This window comes from Phocoena phocoena, chromosome 7, assembly GCF_963924675.1.
Source record: "Phocoena phocoena chromosome 7, mPhoPho1.1, whole genome shotgun sequence".
NCBI classification, from domain to species: domain Eukaryota; kingdom Metazoa; phylum Chordata; class Mammalia; order Artiodactyla; family Phocoenidae; genus Phocoena; species Phocoena phocoena.
In genome coordinates, this window is record NC_089225.1 from 110,217,991 (window position 1) to 110,237,730 (window position 19,740).

Sequence of the window (19,740 nt, forward strand, 5' to 3'; positions counted from 1 at the left end):
TTGTCAGTCCTGAGCTGACTTGCTGTCACACCAAACTTACACTAAACCCTCCCAACGCCAACCTGGTGACTCGCCCGTCTGAGCCTTGCCCCCTCCCTGCCTAATCCCACACCTGGTGCCTTCCCTCCTCAGTCAGTGTTCCCTGCAGGGGCACCACCTGGGCCACCACTGCATAGCTCTCACCCAATCTGGTCCAGGACCCAGGGTCTCCAACCTCTAAAAACGCTCAGCTGGATTGAGCTCACCAGAATCGGCAGCAACCCAGAGTGGCCAGCTGGAGCCGAACGAGAGAAGCTGTGGTAGCCGCCAACCAGGAGTGGAGACCACAGCGTCTTGCAAGAAGAGCTGTGGCTGTATCCTTGGGGGAAGGGCGGTGGTGATGGGGTCTGGGTCAAAGTAGGTGCAGCAGGCTTAAAACGGACTGGACCCACCAGAGCAGGATAGGTGACAACCAGCCTGCCTGCCGCTGTCCTGAGGAGCTGGGAGGGGCAACCAGAACATCCCAAAGGAGGGGCAGGGTGACCTCAGGGGGCTCTCCTGCAGACACATGGACACCCACCTCTGCAGCCAGTCACCTCAGCACAGGAGGAAGACAGAGATTCTGGGTCTCTTCCAGACAAGAGCTTCTCAAACATCATTTTTGTCCATGCAATAAAAAATACATTTTCCATGGTGACCCATTATGTACACACATTCAAACACACACACTCACACACCTATGTACACGCAAACACACGAAAATACACAAATGAAACAACAGTTTCATAAAATGTTACTCTTACTTAGTACAATGCACTATGTAATTTTCTCTATTCTATCTCATTTTTTTAATGCAGATTATAACCCTTCAAATTCATCGCATGACTCCCAGAGGGTCATGACCCTTAATATGAAAACCACACCTCTAGGTATCAGGTGCCTTCTGAGGTAAGAGAACAAATGATTAGAGGCCAGAGGGAGGGGAAGGTTGGGGGGATGTTGGTGTGATGGGGGCTCAGGCCACACTCAGCTCTCACCATGTATAGGCTTTTGATGGCTCAGAAAGGGTGATTTTTCAAACCGAGAGTGACAGCTATTCCTCCAGGGTTTCCACCTATATAGGAAAAGTGAAAGAGGAGAGTGAGTCACTATTGTTAACAAACAAGAGAAGAATACGTGCTTTTACGCATGACTTTCCATTATAAAATAATGGTCTAGGAACTAAAACCAACCGAGAGATTCTAGTACACACACCTTGTGAGTAAGTTGCAAAGTATTGAAACATCACAAATTCGTGAATACTCACCGTATATTACCACATCCAGTTTAGCAATGGGGGTAGGGATAATTCACATGTATTAGAATGCATGCCTGTTTAAAATTACTGAAATGCTTCCAGGCTGAAAAAGAATTCCTGAGGAAATATATACCACTACACAGAAGCAATACCCGAACAGCCGAACAGCCCACCACTTTCTAAATGTATTAGGAGAAAGGTCAAGTAGCTGGAATGTATAATTAGAAAGTGAGAAGAGCTATAACTGCAATGAGAAAGGCTAAAATTCTAACAAGCAACACAAATCATGTCACAGGTATGCTGAGAGAAAGTCAGATACCTCAGAATACATACTGGCTGGTTCCATTTTTCTGAAATCTAGAGCAGCTAAAACTAATCAGTGGTGATGGACATCAGATGAGCAGTTACCTGGATGGGTGAGGGTGGATAATGAATGCAAAGGGTATGACGGAACTTTCTGGAGTGCTGGAAATATTCTATATGTTGGTTGGGATGGTGGTTTTATGGGTCACACATGTCAAAATTCATCAACTTGCACACTGAAAATGGATGCATTTTGTTGTATGTAAATTACACCTTAATAAAGTCGATTTTTAATCGCTAAGATTAAATACTACACTGAATTGAGGATAACATGAAAAACGTGCTGATAAAAAGGAAAAAAAATGAAACAACCTGCCCCCAAATAAGAATCTCGATAATGCACATGTACACAGGCTTGGTAGAAATGTCTAACTCCCCACAGCAGCCAGTTTTCCCAGAAGCCAACTAAATGAATCTTGGACATGCTAGTAACACATCAATTGTGGTTTATGAAGTACTCCATTTTAGAAGCTGTTGATAACTATTAGTAACGGCCCTGGGTCAGAAGTAACATGCAAGTCCTTGGTTATTGTGCGCCTCAGTCCACAAGATAGAAAAAGTAACCTGCCTCTGGGCATCCGTGTGAGGCCCAGTAGGGGACCTCAGCAGCCAGGGTTCACAAAGCATTCTTTGAGAATCACTGTGGTACCCACGCTTCCTTCCACATCAGGACCACACAGAGGACTCGCATCTGGTCCGCCTCCTCGATGGTGGCAAACCTTGATCTCTCCCTGTGCCTCACCTGTCTCCCACCCAGCAGAGCAAGCAAATGGTTTTCCGTGAAGTCTCTTCAGGCATCTCAAGTCCACTGCAGATACACATCACCCAGCTCGTGACCTGACCTTAGGTAACCTGGTGGGCGCCCATTTTCTGTCTCACCTGAAGGCCATCTTCTCTGCCCCAAGGAGGAGGATGGACCAGGTGCTCTCCCCCAGGCAGCTCTGCCCTCCTGTTTCTCCACCAGGAAGTTACAGTCTGGGCCCTCAGACAACCACAGGGCTGGCCCCTGCCCATATTTTCTCTCTTTGTGCATGATAACCTACAGATCACAATGAAGGCTGGAGCTTGTGTCCCAAGTCTGTCCAGTCAGACAGAGACAGGGGATTAGGGGGGAGGTGGAAAATCAGGCATCTCTTGTACCCAGGAGTGAATGCACATGTGGAAATGGAGGGCCCCAAACCGCAGTGATCCATCAAGCTACGTTTACAGTCTGGCCCCCCTCCTTTGCCCCCAGAATTGTCCATATGACCCAGAAGCTAAACCAAGCCTAAGTCACAGCACAGATCAGCAGGGCTGAGCCCAGAACTCCTGGGTGATGACTGGTCCTGTCCAGCTCCCCCAGGACCCTGGGTGGAAGCACCCTCCTCCACCATGTCTGGATTTCTGTTAGTTCCAAGGGATTCCTGAGCAAAGAGGGCTGGACCGGGGGAGAGCACAGTGGTCTGGGGAGCCCGGCTGCCTAGACACCATCTTAGGTGATTGGGGGCAGCCGACTTGGCACAAAAGCAGCCCCCCTTTCTCTGTGTGATGCAGAGGGGCAGGGTGTGTGGAAGGGAGAAGCTGCCGGTGCAAGAAAGAGCAGCCGCCACTGTGAATCTCCTGCAAGGACAGGAGAGGTGGACCTCCCCTGATGGACCCTGATGCCCAGGAAGACTGACTCAGACAAATGGAGGGAGCCGGGAGGACACGTGCAGTTGCTTGAGGCTGGGGGACTCTGCGGTGGGGCCGGCTTATCTGCTGGCGGAAGCAGCAACCATTCTGGAATCAGTACTATCAAAATATAAAAATTAAAAGTATGAACACATGTTTAGCTGTCCAGCAGGTCCTTTTCTGGGAAACCACTATTCTTCTCTGGGCGACTTTCATGGGACTTCAAATCAAAGAGTCATTTCTCCTCACTCCCAAGGTTGGTATGAGACTCAAGCCACAATGCAAAGCCACCCTCAGGACTTTGCCCAGGGCTATCAGGGAAGACACAGTTGCAATCTCTATGGACATTATTAGCCAAGAGTGGACACTATTCCTTTTTGACACCACATTGGGAATTCTCACTTGAAAATCAAGCCCAGACAGGGCAAAGCAGGGCAACAATAAAAAGAGCCAAAGTCAGTGCCCTGATTATATTATTTGAACCCCTGGATCCAGCTGTTCCTGAAACCACCCCCACAACTTTGACTTCTCAGTTAAATGAGCCAATTTATTTCCTTTTTTTTTTTTTTTTTTTTTTTTGCATTGTGCTGTTTGAGCTAAATTTCTTTCACTTATAACCAAAGAGGTCTGATGTACATTCATTATCCCAAAAATACCATTTCTAAATAATATACCCTAAGGAAATAGTTAATTAAGAAGGGGTGAGAAATGATTTCTTTGTTATATTGAGGTAAGAAATGATTTCTTACATGAGATTCTGAAAGATAAAGCCATGAAAGGGAAAATTAATGGTTTAAAGCCAATTGAAAGGCAAAGATTTCAATTCAGAGATAAAGTTAATCAGCAAATAACTGACTGGAAGATGATACTTCAGTACATGTAATCCAGAAAAACTCTTAAGTTTTTATATATAAGGAAATATATATATGGAAATATATATGTATATATATATACGGAAAAATAGAAAATAGGAAAATGCTATGAATAGTTTATTCTCGTATTGGGGAAAAAAATCAAATAGCTAGAAAACATAGACTGAAATAGCCTTGTTAATAATCATAATTCAATCAATAAAAATTGTCACTTGCATCTACAAGACTGGCCCAAATTTTAAAAGGAGATAATACTGGGGGAGATGAGAATCCTCACACACCATTAGTAGAAGTATAAACTGGCAGAGCTCTTTGGCAGAATAAGTTGAAAATATTTAGTGAAAATTACTCTGCATATGATATCACCCCAGAAATCCCACTGCAGGACATATACTTGAGAGAAACTTTCACTAAAAGACACACATGAGGGCTTCCCCGGTGGTGCAGTGGCTGGGAGTCCGCCTGCCGATTCAGGGGACACGGGTTCGTGCCCCAGTCCGGGAAGATCCCACATGCCGCGGAGTGGCTGGGCCCGTGAGCCATGGCCGCTGAGCCTGCGCGTCCGGAGCCTGTGCTCCGCAACGGGAGAGGCCACAACAGTGAGAGGCCCGCGTACCGCAAAAAAAAAAAAAAAGACACACATGAGGATGTTCCATGCAGTGCTGTTTATAACGGCATAGAGCTGGGAATAACCTAAAAGTCCAGCATCAGGGATGAACAGATACATAACAGTGGATGCCCATGACTGAGTACTCTCTACCTGGGAAAGGGAGGAACAGAAGCTACATACATCAAAGAAAGAAAAGCTCAATATGTAATGCTGAATGAAAATTAAGAAGTGCCAACTTTAAAGCACATAAAGCAATAAATGCTTCACCAAATTACATATATGTATAAATCGAAGTCTAGAAAATAGTTCAGAAGGACACACATAAAATATTCAAAAGTAGAATCTATAAGGGAAAAAAATGGAGTGAGACTTGGGTGAAGAAGAAAATAAAATAATATGAAATATTTTTGTGGATGAATGAAGATAAAGTGTCCTGAGCTGGAGGTAATGCACAATCCATTTCTGTGCACCAAGAGACAAAACAAACTAAAAATGATGAACATACACAACTTTTGTTACAGGAATAGTTGTGAGAGAATAGAAGCTACTTAGCTATTAAAGAATTAAGGGACCAATCAAAAAATTATGGTATATTCATTTGATAAAGTAATATGCAACCATTAAAAATTATACTGTAGTGTGATATTGTGATTTATAATAAGAAATATATATATCTGGACTTGGGTCCTTTTCCTGGCACAGAGCACCTGAAACTCTTGGAATTTCCTGTAAGGAGCGTATTAAAGGTGCCTTTTGTGTTATGTTAATGAGTGACTTTGAGAAAACCCCTAAGTCTCCTAAGGATGGGGGCTGGTTACCAGGGTAGCTAACCATGTGATTAGAGGGTTGGAACTTTCAGCTCCACCTCCTAACCTCCAGGACAGGGAGAGAGGGCTTTGAGGTCGAGTTCAATCACCAATAGCCAATGATTTAATCCATCATGCCTGTGTAATGGAAGCTCTCACAAAAAACCAACAGACTGGGTTCAGAGAGCTTCCGTGTTGGTAAACACATGGATTCTGGGGGAGAGTGGCTTATTCAGAAAGCACAGAAGCTCTGTGTCCTTTCCCCATACCTTGTCCTATGCATCTCTTCCATCTGGCTGTTCCTGAGTTATATCCTTTTATAATAAACCAGTCATCTAGTAAGTAGAATGTTACCCTGAATTCTGTGAGCTACTCCTGCAAATTAATTGAACCTCTGAGCTATAGCCAGCAGGTCAGAAGCATAGGTAACTATCAACCTGGACTTATGATTGGCATCTGAAGTAGGGGGAGAGGAGCAGGCTTGTGGGATGGAGCCCTCAACCTATGGGATCTGACATTATCTCAAGGTAAATAGTCAGAATTGAGTTAAACTGTAGGACCCTCCACCCCGTATCCCAGAATTGCTTGGATGTATGGGGGGAGGGGGGGAACCCACACACTGGAACTGAAACCAGAACTGTAGTTGCAGAAATTAATTTATTGACATGGAAAGTTATTCATGTTGTATAATAAGCGAAAAATCAGGTTATAAAATAGTATGTATGATTGATTCATACTAAACGTAGAAAGGGTGCACAACAAATGCTTAAGTGTGGTTACCTCTGGGGTTACAAGTATTTTTCTCACTTTCTCTCCTGGTGTATCTGTATCTTCTGATAGCTCAGCAATGAACTTATATTACTTATATGATAAATACAAAATTTTCAAAACAAGCTTTTATTCAGTAAGAAATAATGGGCTCACCTGCCAACTCCCAAGCACGACTCCTCCAGGGTCCTTTAACATATTTCAGCGGTTGCAAGTGTTGGACTATTTTTGTGTCATTGTAGCATATCAACCCCTAGACATGTTGATTTTTGGAGGAAAAATGATCAGTACCTTGAGATAGAGTGTGGGTGACCTGCAGGTGTTTCCCTCAATGAAGGAAAAGCCTAAATATAGACAATGCAAGTGTGAGAATGAACCCACCCTGTTCCGTGATGGGAATGTGAGCAGGTTTTCTTCCTGTGCGCTGCTCAAGCTCACTGCGCGGAGTGCAGCGGTCTGGCGGAAGTCAGGATGTAAGGTACTTTTCCACTCTGCTCTCAGCTTGCCGCCTGTTTCTGGGTCTTTTGGCACCGTGTGCCCACTCCATCCTGTTGGAGGGGGCCCAAGGGAAAGACCACGTGGATAGGGGCACAGAAGCTGGTCTTTGCTGAGAAAAACACTCCGACTTCACAGGATGGGGCTGGACCCAAAGAGGCAGGCTCTCTCCCCTGGTGGAGAACACAATTGAGAAAAGTACAACCTGCCCACCACTCCCAAAGACTTTCCTAAGACATATAAAAATAACTTCCAACGTTAGAAGGGACATTACTTCAACTGTGTATCCTACTCCTAATTAAAATCCAAATCATGGGACTTCCCTGGTGGTGGGTGCTGTAGTTAAGAATCCGCCTGCCAATGCAGGGGACACGGGTTGGAGCCCTGGTCTGGGAAGATCCCACATGCCGTGGAGCAACTAAGCCCGAGCACCACAACTACTGAGCCTGGGCTCTAGAGCCTCTGAGCCGCAACTACTGAAGCCCGTGTGCCACAACTACTGAAGCCCATGTGCCACAACTACTAAGCCCACGTGCCACAGTTACTGAAGCCCACATGCCTAGAGCCCATGTTCCGCAACAAGAGAAGCCACCGCAATGAGAAGCCCGCACACCGCAACGAGGAGGAGCCCCCGCTGGTCGCAACTAGAGAAAGCCCGCACGCAGCAACGAAGACCCAACGCAGCCAGAAATAAATAAATAAATAAATTTATTTTTTAAAGAAAATCTAAATCATGGCTCAGAACATAATCTCCAATGTGACTTTAAAATGCTTTCTTGTACATTCATGACCTTTTTGCAGGTTTAAATGTTCCAGGGGAAATAATTTTGGAATTGTAAAAAAAGGTTGCGGTTCAGACCTCAATATTCCAAGATTTAATTAAGAATTCTCATTTTCCATCCCAAGGGGAGCTGAGCCTTCATTAAACCCTGTTGGCTAAATTAGGCAGAATTGGGACCCCTTAGATGTACCTATAGAGGAGGGGAAACTAATCTGGGGAAGGAAGGAGTGAAGGAGAAGAAGACTGACCCAGGCAGCAGAAACACCCCCAGGAACCATCCTAATTGAGAGGAAGTGTGGCCTTTCTCTCAGAGGAGGTATGTGATTCCACCCTACACCTAAATCATCCCACATCAAAGAATCTGTTATGAAAGCAAACTGTGGTGTGAAACATATGGAAGACTTTGGTGGCCACTGGATGGCTAAAAGCAGAGTCTCCGAAAACATCTTAGCTATTTTTAAATTTATTTTATTGAAGTATAGTTGATTTACAAAGTTGTGTTAATTTCTGCTATACAGCAAAGTGATTCAGTTATACATATATATACATTCTTTTTCATATTCTTTTCCGTTATGGTCTATCACACTATATTGAATATAGCTCCCTGTGCTACCCAGTAGGTCCTTGTTGTTTATCCATTCTCTATATAATAATTTGCATCTGCTAACCCCAAGCTCCCAGTCTATCCCTCCCCCACTCCCTCTCCCCCTTGGCAACCACAAGTCTGTTCTCTATGTCTGTGAGTCTGTTTCTGCTTCATAGATAAGTTCATTTGTGTCATATTTTAGACTCCACATATAAGTGATATCATATGGTATTTGTCTTTCTCTTTCTGACTTACTTCACTTAGTACGTTGATCTCTAGATCCATCCATGTTGCTGCAAATGGCATTATTTCATTCTTTTTTATGGCTGAGTAATATTCCATTGTGTGCACACATGCGTGCGTGTCTGTGTGCGTGTGTATGTAGATACATATATATATAGATATAGATATAGATAGATATTTATTGTGTCTTCTTTATTGATTAATTTGTCGATGGACATTTAGGTTCTTTCCACGTCTTGGCTATTGTGAATAGTGCTGCTGTGAACGTAGGGGTGCATGTATCTTTTCGAATTATAGATTTGTCTGGATATATGCCCAGAGTGGGATTGGAAAACACCTTAGCTAGCTTTAATAACAAGTTCATTACTAAGAAGGCAGCCAAGGTTATGAGAAGAACTGGCTAATAACAGGCTGAGCAACAAGGAAGAGCCCATGAGTGCTGTGGACATGATGCAACTTGGGAGACAGGCCACCTTGGCATTCATGATGGCCAAGAAGCGAACAGTGTGCAAAGCCAGTCCCACGACTGATCTGAGCTAAGGACTGTGTCTAGGACAAAAGTCCCCAAAGAGGAGTAGATCGCCGCAAATGAGTAAGGGGCTTCGGGCTTTGTAACTGTTGACCAGGACGAGGTGAAGCACTTACAGGAAACCATTATTTATGTTGACATTGGTCAGTTCATCAACATTCTGTGGGTATAGTTTTTCAGCAGCTATATGTATGAACCATAATCCAGAACACATCGCGAGCTTCTCACCCCAGTGATATTATGAAGATTTTAGGAACCTCCCGGGGATGACCCTGGATTCCATGACCTGCTCATCTGCTCCTCCAATCCCCCTACCAGCAAAAGGCTTGCTGTGAGAACACCATGACCTGGGAAGTGGATGCCTGCTGGTTGCTAATGACTGCCTCACAAATAACTCTTTAATACGATCTTACATTTTTCAGGAGGCACACTACATTTTCTATAATCATATATCGCTTCTCTTTCCATTTCAAATGTTATTTTGTACCCTCTTGGGTCCTCAGGCACACACCTGACTTTCATCATCACTGCCAGGGTTTGTCAGAGCAGTTCAGCTTTGCCAGTTATTTCAATACTCTGCAGTGCAAGTCAACTTTATTCTGTATAATTCACTTCCATAAACATTTTATTGAGTACAAACTACATGTCTGGTGCTAAGCTGATACTTGGAGATACAGAAGTATATAGAGCAGGGGTCCCTGTTCTCAATAAGTTTACAGGGGAAAGATTCTCCATATACTTGGGTGGGCTGTTTCAGAGACATGAGTTTCTCAACATCCCGTGTGAGCTGGCCTCCAGGGGATATGCCCTGTGGTGGACTGACCCTAAGAGGACCTCCATGACCTCAGCTTCCTGGTGTGGCACCTTCATGTAGCTTCTTCTCATTGACTGTGGGTAGGACCTGTGACCTACTTCTAACCAACAGGATGCAGTAAAGGTGATGGGATGTTACCCCATGATTATATTACATTTTATAAGACTCCATAAGTAAACCAGAGCTAGAGGCTCTGATTAGGGGTTGGCCACACTGCGAAAACCCACATTGTAGGGAACTTCATGTGGTCTCTAGGAGTTGAGCACAGCCTCAAGCTGACAGCAAAAAGCCAGGGCCCTTAGTCCTACAACCACAAGAAATGAATTATGCTAGCAACTCGAATGAGCTTGGAAGTGGGTTCTTCTCCAGTCAAGCCTTCAGATGAAAACACAGCCCAGCTGGCATGTTGATTGCAGCCTGTGAGAACCTAAGCAGAGAACCCCCTTCCCAAGTCATGCCAGATTCCTGACCCACAGAAACTGTGAGTTAATAAATGTGGGTTGTTTTGAGCCACTCAGTTTGTGATAATTTGTTATGAAGCAATTGATAACTAATATGCACTCCTGGCCAACATGAGGCACTGACAGCTGGAATCTGGTGAAGTTACTGTCCTTATGTTGAGTCTTTCCATTGGAACATTAGGAATGGAAAAGCCCTGATAAAAGACGCCTTAGTCTACAAACACACACACACACACAAATACATGTGCAAAGCCCACTGTCAATCACTATTTTTGCCTTGGTAGGAAGGGAAACAATCCTTAACCAAAGACCTAGTGCTATGGCATTTTCTTCAGCCTGCACATGCAATTAGAACAGAAGATTCAAGATGCCCAAGTAGAATAAATCGACTCATTGAAACACAGTGTTTTAATCAGGAACCAGAAGATCTGCTTTGACCTTAATGTGGGATTTTAATCTCTCTTAGATTTACCTCTGTTAGCTTCACCCATTATTCTAGCTTATTGGAATAATGTTGAATCTCTAATCACTCAACCAAATTATCCTTCTTGGATCTGTGTCATCAGCTATGTCCAGCTGTGAATTTTAAAGTCATCTTCATGGGTAGAAGATGGACGAATGCGATTTAGCAACTCATGTTGGAGAAGCTGACCACAAACTCAAGGACATGGCTGCCTTGTATCCAAGTGTCATCTTGGGCTGTAAAGACTGGAGTACTGTGTCATATCAAGGCACGTAATGGTGTTTGGTGTGGTCAGACCACATCCGTCCCAGTTCTAGGAAAGATGTTTGAAAGGAGACATTGAAAGAAACCAGGAGTGTTTCTTAGGGAAGTATAATCTGGGATGGGTGAAGCCTCATTTGAATGGAAAATGACTGTGAGAACTCGTAAGGAACCAGGAAAGGACAGAATAACTCTCTTTAAACACTTGCAGGACTATTCTTAAAGACAGAATTCTAACCAATGAAAAGAAATTGCCTACCCAGGGCTTCGCCTGCCCCACCATTGCACCAGCTCTTTCCTTTGCCTGCAATGTTCTTCCCCAGGAAAGCAAAACACTCCTTCCTCACCTCCTTTTGCATCTTTGATCAAAATGTCACCTCTCAGTGAAGCCTTTTCTGACCACCGCAAGCCTCACACCCTCCCCACCTGGGACTCCCTGTCCCTTGCCTACCTTACTTTTCTCTGCAACACCTGTCACCATCTGACACACCAGCGTTTGTTTACTGTGTGTCTCCCCAAAGAGAGTACTAGTTCCCCGAGCAGGGATTTTATTTGTTCACAGATGTTTCTCCAGTGCCTCCATCTGTGCGTTGAATGTCCATCGTAGGTACTCAGTAAATATCTATTTAATTATTAGGTTAATTAATTGATTAATCAATATTATTCATATTACTCTGTACTTCAGTGGAGCCATTGGTCATGTCCTTCATCTCTAGATTATAGGTTCATAAAAGCAGAGACCCTAAGGGAAAACATTTTGGATTCCCTAAGTACAAACACATTGATGAATGAATGGATGGATGAACAAAGAAACAAGCTATCTAGGGTCCAAAGGACAAATGGCACATTAGAAGAGGGAAGCCATTAGGAAGATTTTGAATAGAAGCTCGGAATTTCTTCTTGCAGCAAGAACTCAAGTTTACGTTTATACTGCTTGTGAAGCAGGAGGCCCAGTTAAAAACAATATTATTTCTATTTATTTATCTTTGGCTGCATTGGGTCTTCGTTGTTGCACAGGTGCTTTTTTCCCGTTGCAGCAAGCGGGGGCTACTCTTCGTTGCAGTGCACGGGCTTCTCATTGCAGTGGCTTCTCTTGTTGCGGAGCTCGGGCTCTAGGCACACGGGCTCAGTAGTTGTGGCTCGTGGGCTCTAGAGCGCAGGCTCAGTAGTTGTGGCTCACACACTTAGTTGCTCCGCGGCATGTGGGATCTTCCCGGACCAGGGCTCGAACCTGTGTCCCCTGCATTGGCAGGCAGATTCTTAACCAATGCGCCACCAAGGAAGTCCAGTATTATTTTTATTTATTCAGTACAATTCAGATTTTTTCAAATTGATCGAGAATTCTTAAAGAAAATTTTTCCAGAGTCAAATAAGCTTTAAAAACTCTAGGTTTAGCAATTTTAAACAGACTTCTTTATGGCAAAACTTAAAGAAGTCTTTAAAATGCTAGTATCTTTTCTACGTGAATCACCAATATTCATAAATCCTTTTAGCAGATGTATTAAATCACAGGATGCTCTGACCATGGAATAGCCATGAACACCTGCCAGTGTTCCATAGAACAGAATTTGGGAAATGTTTCAATGTATAGGTTAGAAATTAGCACTGACACCTATTTCCTTGTAGCCCTATTATCTTGAAAACTCTATGTTAACTTTTCTTTTTGAAAAGAACTGACGTGTAAAAGTAAAGAAAAAACAATAAGAGCTGGTCATGACCTCTGTTAGGTGGTCAGGAAGGATCCAGTGTTATTTAAATAATAATAACAGTAAACTTTTTAAAGTAGGTTTCAAGGTAAGGGGAAAATGAAGAGAGGAAAGAAAGCCTGATGCCCCAGGTGCAAACAAGCAGGAGGGAGAAAAAAAAACCTGTCTCTTTTGAAGGTAGAGCATGTCTGACCTGTTGGGAAATCTTGTTTTCTCTCTTTTTTTCAGGCTCATGCAGCAGCTAAGGTGGAGAATGAGCTTCGTGCCCAGTAGCCTGGGCTGTGCTTCAAACCCATCTGTGCCCATCCTCAGAGCCCACTAGAGTCACCTTTCATACCATGTGGCCCCCTTGGCACAGGTGGCCAAGCCCTGAGTGACATAATGATGGCAGAAGGTAAAAAAGAGGAAAGAAGCCTAGCCAAGGTCTTTTCCCTTCCAACTTGTCATTTTAAAAAAAAAAAAAAGGGACTTCCCTGGTGGTCCAGTGGGTAGGATTCCTTGCTCCTGATGCAGGGGCCCCAGGTCGATCCCTGGTCGGGGAACTAGATCTCCCATGCCGCAACTAAAAAAAGATCCCACATGCCACAAGGAAGATCTCTTGTGCCACTACTAAGACCCGGGGCAGCCAAAATAAATACATAACTAAATATTGGAAGAATGGAAGGAAGGAAGGAAGAAAGAAAGAAAGAAAGAAACTAAGGTTCAAAGTCATTGGACCCAGTCTAATTTCCACAAAGAAATTCTGTTTGCAGAAAGCTGTTTCACTTCCGGCATGCGGTTTGATGCTGGCACCGCCATCCTGTTTCTTCCCGGAGGGGTTTGAAATATCAAAGTCTGTCGCCTCTATTCCTGTTGGGAAAGGGTTGCCTGGCTGAGCTTTTCTATCAAAAGCTTTAGTCAAAATAGTACATTCGAGTTACATAAGCATATATATGTAGAAAGAGACAGACGTTAGAGTTTGGAGAAAGTGTAAACCAGAATGCTTGCTGTATTTTAGTGGCAAGTTTAAAGCCCTTTGGTAAGGAGGGTTTAGCATCAGCACGGGCACAGAGGTGTGTCTGACGCAGAAGGCAGCCCCTGGCTGGTTGCAGAGGCAGCAACAAAGTGGGAAGTGAAGACTGAAGCCAAAACGCTAGACATTAGCTCTTAGGCTAAGAAGTTTGAGTCTGAAATTTCCCCTTCTCTCCTTTCCAGACTTTCCACATTTCTGACAATGTACATAGATTGCTTTCACATCTAGGGAGAAAAGCAAATCGGTTTTATGAAAAATTGGGAGACGCAAACATTCCTGTAAGAATAAAGTAATATTCTAAAAATACTTAAAAGTTCAGTTAAATTATTTCTATTCATCCTGTCTGGCAGCAAGGGTCCCACTGGAGAGGGCTGCCCGTCTGGAGAGGAGGCCCCACAGAGGAGGCTGTGAGTGTGTGGCGCAGGGCAGAATCGGGGCTGGAAGAGGGCAAGCGGGAGCCTTGAGAACTGAGCAGCGAGTGGCCTCCAGCCAAACACTCACCTGTGCCCAGGAGAGCCGGCAGGAGGATGCACGTGGACGCCCAGGCTGGACCAGAGCAGCACCAGATAAGCAAAGACCCAAGTTGCTTTCCTCCACCCCTCCTCCCAGTCCCCAAACCCTGGGTCGCCAGAGCGTCTTTCTGGGTTCCTGTTCTAATCTCAACATTGAGCTTTTCCTGCCAACCGAGAGGGGTTTTGTTTGTTTGTTTTTACACCTAATGATGAAACACTTTATTCTGCATCAAGGTATCTGGAAAAGGAAGCTGCATTTGGAGCACGTTACAGGTGAGGAATGATCCATATGCACTGAGTACAAAACTCAATTACAGAATGATTTCCTACTATGATCAGATACTCCATTACCAATGCTTAATTAAAAGGAAAACATGATTTACCACACCAGAATTCTAGAAGCGAAAGAGGACAGAATTTAAACGGGCAGATATAAATGTAGTACCTATACCTGTATTTTAAAAACGAGTTGGAAAGATCTCTGCTTTTTCCAGTGCCCCGAACCCCACCCGCCAGTGGAGACCCTGTTCTTTGTTCATCATGCTTTCAAGCCTGGGAGTGAGAGGCGTTGTCCTCAGGTGTCCCAGTTCATCCTCAGTCCCGGCCAGGCCTGGCTCCCTGCGTTCTCGTCCTCCCTGTCTCTCCCTGGAGAAGGTCTCTTATGTTCTGGGTCCAGGATGGTTTCTTTTCTGTTCCCTTCCTCCAACAAAATAGGTGTTGGGCTTCCTTGGCGGCGCAGTGGTTGAGAGTCCACCTGCCGATGCAGGGGACACGGGTTCGTGCCCCGGTCCGGGAAGATCCCACATGCCGCGGAGTGGCTGGGCCCGTGAGCCATGGCCGCTGAGCCTGCGCATCCGCAGCCTGTGCTCCGCAACGGAAGAGGCCACAACAGTGAGAGGCCCGCGTACCGCGCAAAAAAAAAAAAAAAAAAAAAAAAAAAGGTGTTGACCTGAGCCCTGCAGGGCAACAGGGTTTGTTTCCCCAAAAAGCTTGGGCTCCGGCTTCCTGTGTGAGAAGGTCCTGGTGGGCTGCCCCTCCCCGACACCTGCGGAGATTTCTCCTCCCTCCCGCCCCCTCCCATCTTTCCCATCAGCCAGGTCCATGCAGAAAGACCATGAACAGGTGTGGTTCTCCTTGTGTCCGCAGCTCTCGGATTCCATGCTCAGAAGAGCCCACGTTGAGTCTTTGACAATGAGGTGAAACTGGGCTGCCGTCTTCCCACCTGCTGTGTGTTGGCCCATCCTCTCCCTGCTCGGACCAGAACAGGTGCTCTGGTCCCGTGCCTTCCTGGAGCCCCATGTCTTTCCCTAGACTTCAGGCTGAATGTTCTTCTTTCTTGCTGGGGGGAGCATGGCTCTTCCCACCTTTCTACATCGTAAACAGAACCTGGACTTCCCCCACCTTTATTCCTTTTTTGAAAAGAATTAAAAGGTGGTTTTTGTTTTTTTTTTTTAAGTAGAGGGAAGGATTATTTATTTATTTATTTTTGCTGTGTTGGGTCTTCGTTTCATGTGAGGACTTTCTGTAGTTGCAGCGAGCAGGGGCCACTCTTCATCACGGTACGCGGGCCTCTCACTATCGTGGCCTCTCTTGTTGCGGAGCACAGGCTCCGGACGTGCAGGCTCAGCGGCCATGGCTCACGGGCCCAGTTGCTCCACAGCATGTGGGATCCTCCCAGACCAGGGCTCGAACCCGAGTCCCCCGCATTGGCAGGCAGACTCTCAACCACTGCGCCACCAGGGAAGCCCTAAAGAGGTTTTTTTAAAAAAGGATTAAATTGAATACATTCTGTGGCCTCCCTCTGAATTTATTTCATTTTGTTTTGTTCTTGATGACTAACGTTTGGGGGTTGAAGGGTTTGTTTCTCACACTACTTTTTCATACATGAAACAAAGTGTATGAATAGTGTTTTACAATTTATAAAAGCCTTTCCCTTGATGCCTTATCTAATTGACCTTCACAGCAACCCGAGACTCCCATAGTCTGCCCAGGCTCACACCTGTGAGGGGCAGCGCTAAGATCCTAACCCAGCTCTCGAGGCCAATTCCCGTGGTTAGTTTCTCTGTAACACGCTTATCCTTGTAACAGTCCTGACTTCTACCAGCCAGGTGTTACTCTTCTCATGTTATTGTCACTAAGAAGAAACAGATTTCAAGCAATCCGAGTCCTTGCTCAAAGCACAGCACTGAGCCTTTCCATTCAAGGCTGGCCTGTGAATCCCACTCTCCAAGCAAGAATGACGTCCCGTGTGCCCTGTGCCAGGTGTTGGATTAGATTCAGAATTAATGTTCACTGAGCCCCACCTTTAAGCTGGCACAGCTAGGCTCTTCCACTGTCATCCTATTTCATTCTTAAAACAGCACTATGAGAGAAAGCCCACTGTATCCACTGAAAACATAATTTTATTGTTTTTTTAAATTTCTAAAGTAATGCACACTCATGGTTTTTGCTTTTTTAAATCAAACTCTATAGAAATGTATAAAGTTAAAAATAAGGCTTCCACCCTCCCTCCCAGCACTTAGGCTCCATAAGAAACCATAAGTAGGTTATTTATCTTGTAGAGGTTTCTTACATATCCTTCCAGATAACGTCTGTACGTAGAGAAGCAGACCCATACATGGATACATTTATAATAGATACTTTCTTTTCTATCTAAGTGGGCTGATACTATTTTCCACTTGATTTTTACCAAATATATAGATAGATGTAGATATAGACATAGATCTTAGACATCTTCCCTTATCACTAAACAAGTAAGCATCTATGGTATTCTTCCAAGCAGCTGTTCAGTATTCCATTGAATGGCTGTTCTACAATTTATGTAGCTGGGTCCCAAATTGATAGCTATATAAGTTATTTCTAGACGTTACAATTACATACAGTGTTGTGATAAGTTAGCTTTGTGAGCCTTTTCTCACCTTCTGAGACGGCCCACACTCTGTCTGTGGAGTGTGTTTCTCTCTAAATAAATCCACTTCTTCCCTATCACTGTGTCTCTCACTGAGTTCTCTCTGCGATAAGACATCAAGAGCCTGAGCTTCATTAAGTCCGGAAACCAGAACTAAAACCCCACCGAATGGAAGATGTTAACTACCTGATGAAGCACTCTTCATTCCAGAGAAGGTCACAGTTCGCCCAGCATCACCTGATGCCAGATGATCTCTGGACTGAAGTGATGCGGGCCCTGCAGGGCACCCCGATCCCCATCAGCAATCCACCCCTGGACGACAAGACTCCTCACAGGCAGCCCCACCCCGCTGGGTTGTGACATACAGTTCCGAGGGCATTAGTCCGCTCTGGTTCCCTTTGGCTGGCAAAGCAATAAAGCTACTCTTTTCTACTTCACATCCCCCCCCAAAAAAATTAACTTTGTGTCTTGTGGGCAGGATCATTCAACTCTATCTCAATCTTTTCATTTGTATAAAATGGGAATAAAAATTCTACCTCCCAAGAGGTTGTTGTGATGGTGAAAAGAGATAATAATGGAAAGCAGTTAGAACAGTGCCTGGCATATTATAAACACACAGTAATTATTGAATATTATTATTAGAAACCTTTGTAAGAATAAACAATACATTTCTGTAAGTAAAATTCATGTGTAAAAGAGTACAGACATTTAGAGTTTTGATAAACAAATTGTCTTCCTAAACATTTACTCTAAAAGTGTTCAACGTCACTCACAAACAAATGCAACTCAAAACAACATTGCAGGAAAAAACAACAACAACAGTGCGGTTCCATCTCCCACTGCCCTGATCTCCAGAGACTGAATGGGTGGAAGATTACCAGTGTTGATGAGGCTTTGGAGGAAGACGTTCTCATACTAAGTGGCAGCATGTGTAAGAGGCTCCCTTGCTAATTTTGTCAGGCTGTTCTTGACATATCTACAGTGTGTTTCTTGTTTTTTTTTAATAAATTTATTTATTTATTTATTTACTGGCTGTGTTGGGTCTTTGTTGCTGCGTGCGGGCTTTCTCTAGTTGCAGCGAGCAGGGGTTACACTTCGTTGCAGTGTGTGGGCTTCTTGTTCCTGTGGTTTCTCTTGCTGCGGAGCATAGGCTTTACGCGCGCGGGCTTCAGTAGCTGCGGCATGTGGGCTCAGTAGTTGTGGCTCGCGGGCTCTAGAGCGCAGGCTCAGTAGTTGTGGCGCACGGGCTTAGTTGCTCCGCGGCATGTGGGATCTTCCCGGACCCGGGCTCGAACCCGTGTCCCCTGCATTTGCAGGCAGATTCTTAACCACTGCGCCATGAGGGAAGCCCTGTTTCTTGTTATTTTGTTGTTGTTGTTTTTTAACAATTTTGCAGAGTCCAGTTTGGGCTTCAGTGACCCAGAGGTTGAGGGGTTGTGGGTTGCATCCCTCTGGTGAGAAAGGCTCTCCCAGGTGCCACAGGCCGGCTCCTGGGCCCAGGTGGTTCCCAGTGGGAGACTCTCAGTGTCTTTCAGCTCCTTTAAGATGTGGACTTACCATTCTGGCTGCACACAGGTCCACATACAGCAACATGAAGCGATAGACTAAAGGACAGTGACCAGAGGATGGAGACCCTTCATTTAGAGGCTCTGAAGCCATTGGTTAAGAGACCAGGTATAGACTCCTTCCTCCACCAGCTACCACTGTGTGAGCTTTAGCAGGTTACTCGACCTCTCTCAGCCTCTTTCTCTCCTCAGCAAAATAAGGACAATATCCTTTCCTACCTCCAGGGCTGGTATTCAGCTACTGGCACCAGGAGGGCCATAAAATGCTGGCCTAGTCCTGTACCAGCTGGTGAATAGCCACTGTCCTCATCTCTTTGCCTGAACCCTCTCCATGTCAACTCTTCCCACCCCTCCCCCAGGACTCTCCCCCAATTCCCCCTCAGCTAAAGGGTTTATGCCTCTGGGACCCTGCTTTATCACTGTGGCCAAGTCCCCAATTCCCCCTCAGCTAAAGGGTTTTTGCCTCTGGGACCCTGCTTTATCACTGTGGCCAAGTCCACTTTTGATGATCATTGTTCATGCCCAACACAGCTGAATAATTGGAGTATCTTGCTCCTCTCTGCACACACTCGTGATGCTGGGAACCGAGGGATACCTTCATGTCACAGAGGGGCCAGCAACACATCAGAGAGTCCTGGAGCGGGTGATAGCGTTATCCCTGGCAGCCATTCCTATGCTGAGTTGGCTGGAAATACCGTAAACTATGTACAGATAAATATATCCATTAAGCCCCCACTGAATGTTATCACCAAGGCAACTTCCTCTCAGTCAGATCCCCAAACTGCCCAGTCCACTCCAGTGGACTCTTGCCCATCTCCTGAAGTCATGGAGTCTTGTGAGATAATGCACAGGAATCACCTGGTACTGCATACAACCTAGCCGCCATTAATAAATGATGGTTAAGGCTTCCCTGGTGGCGCAGTGGTTGGGAGTCCGCCTGCCGATGCAGGGGACGCGGGTTCGTGCCCCAGTCCGGGAAGATCCCACATGCCGCGGAGCGGCTGGGCCCCTGAGCCTGCGCGTCCGGAGCCTGTGCTCCGCAACGAGGGAGGCCGCGGC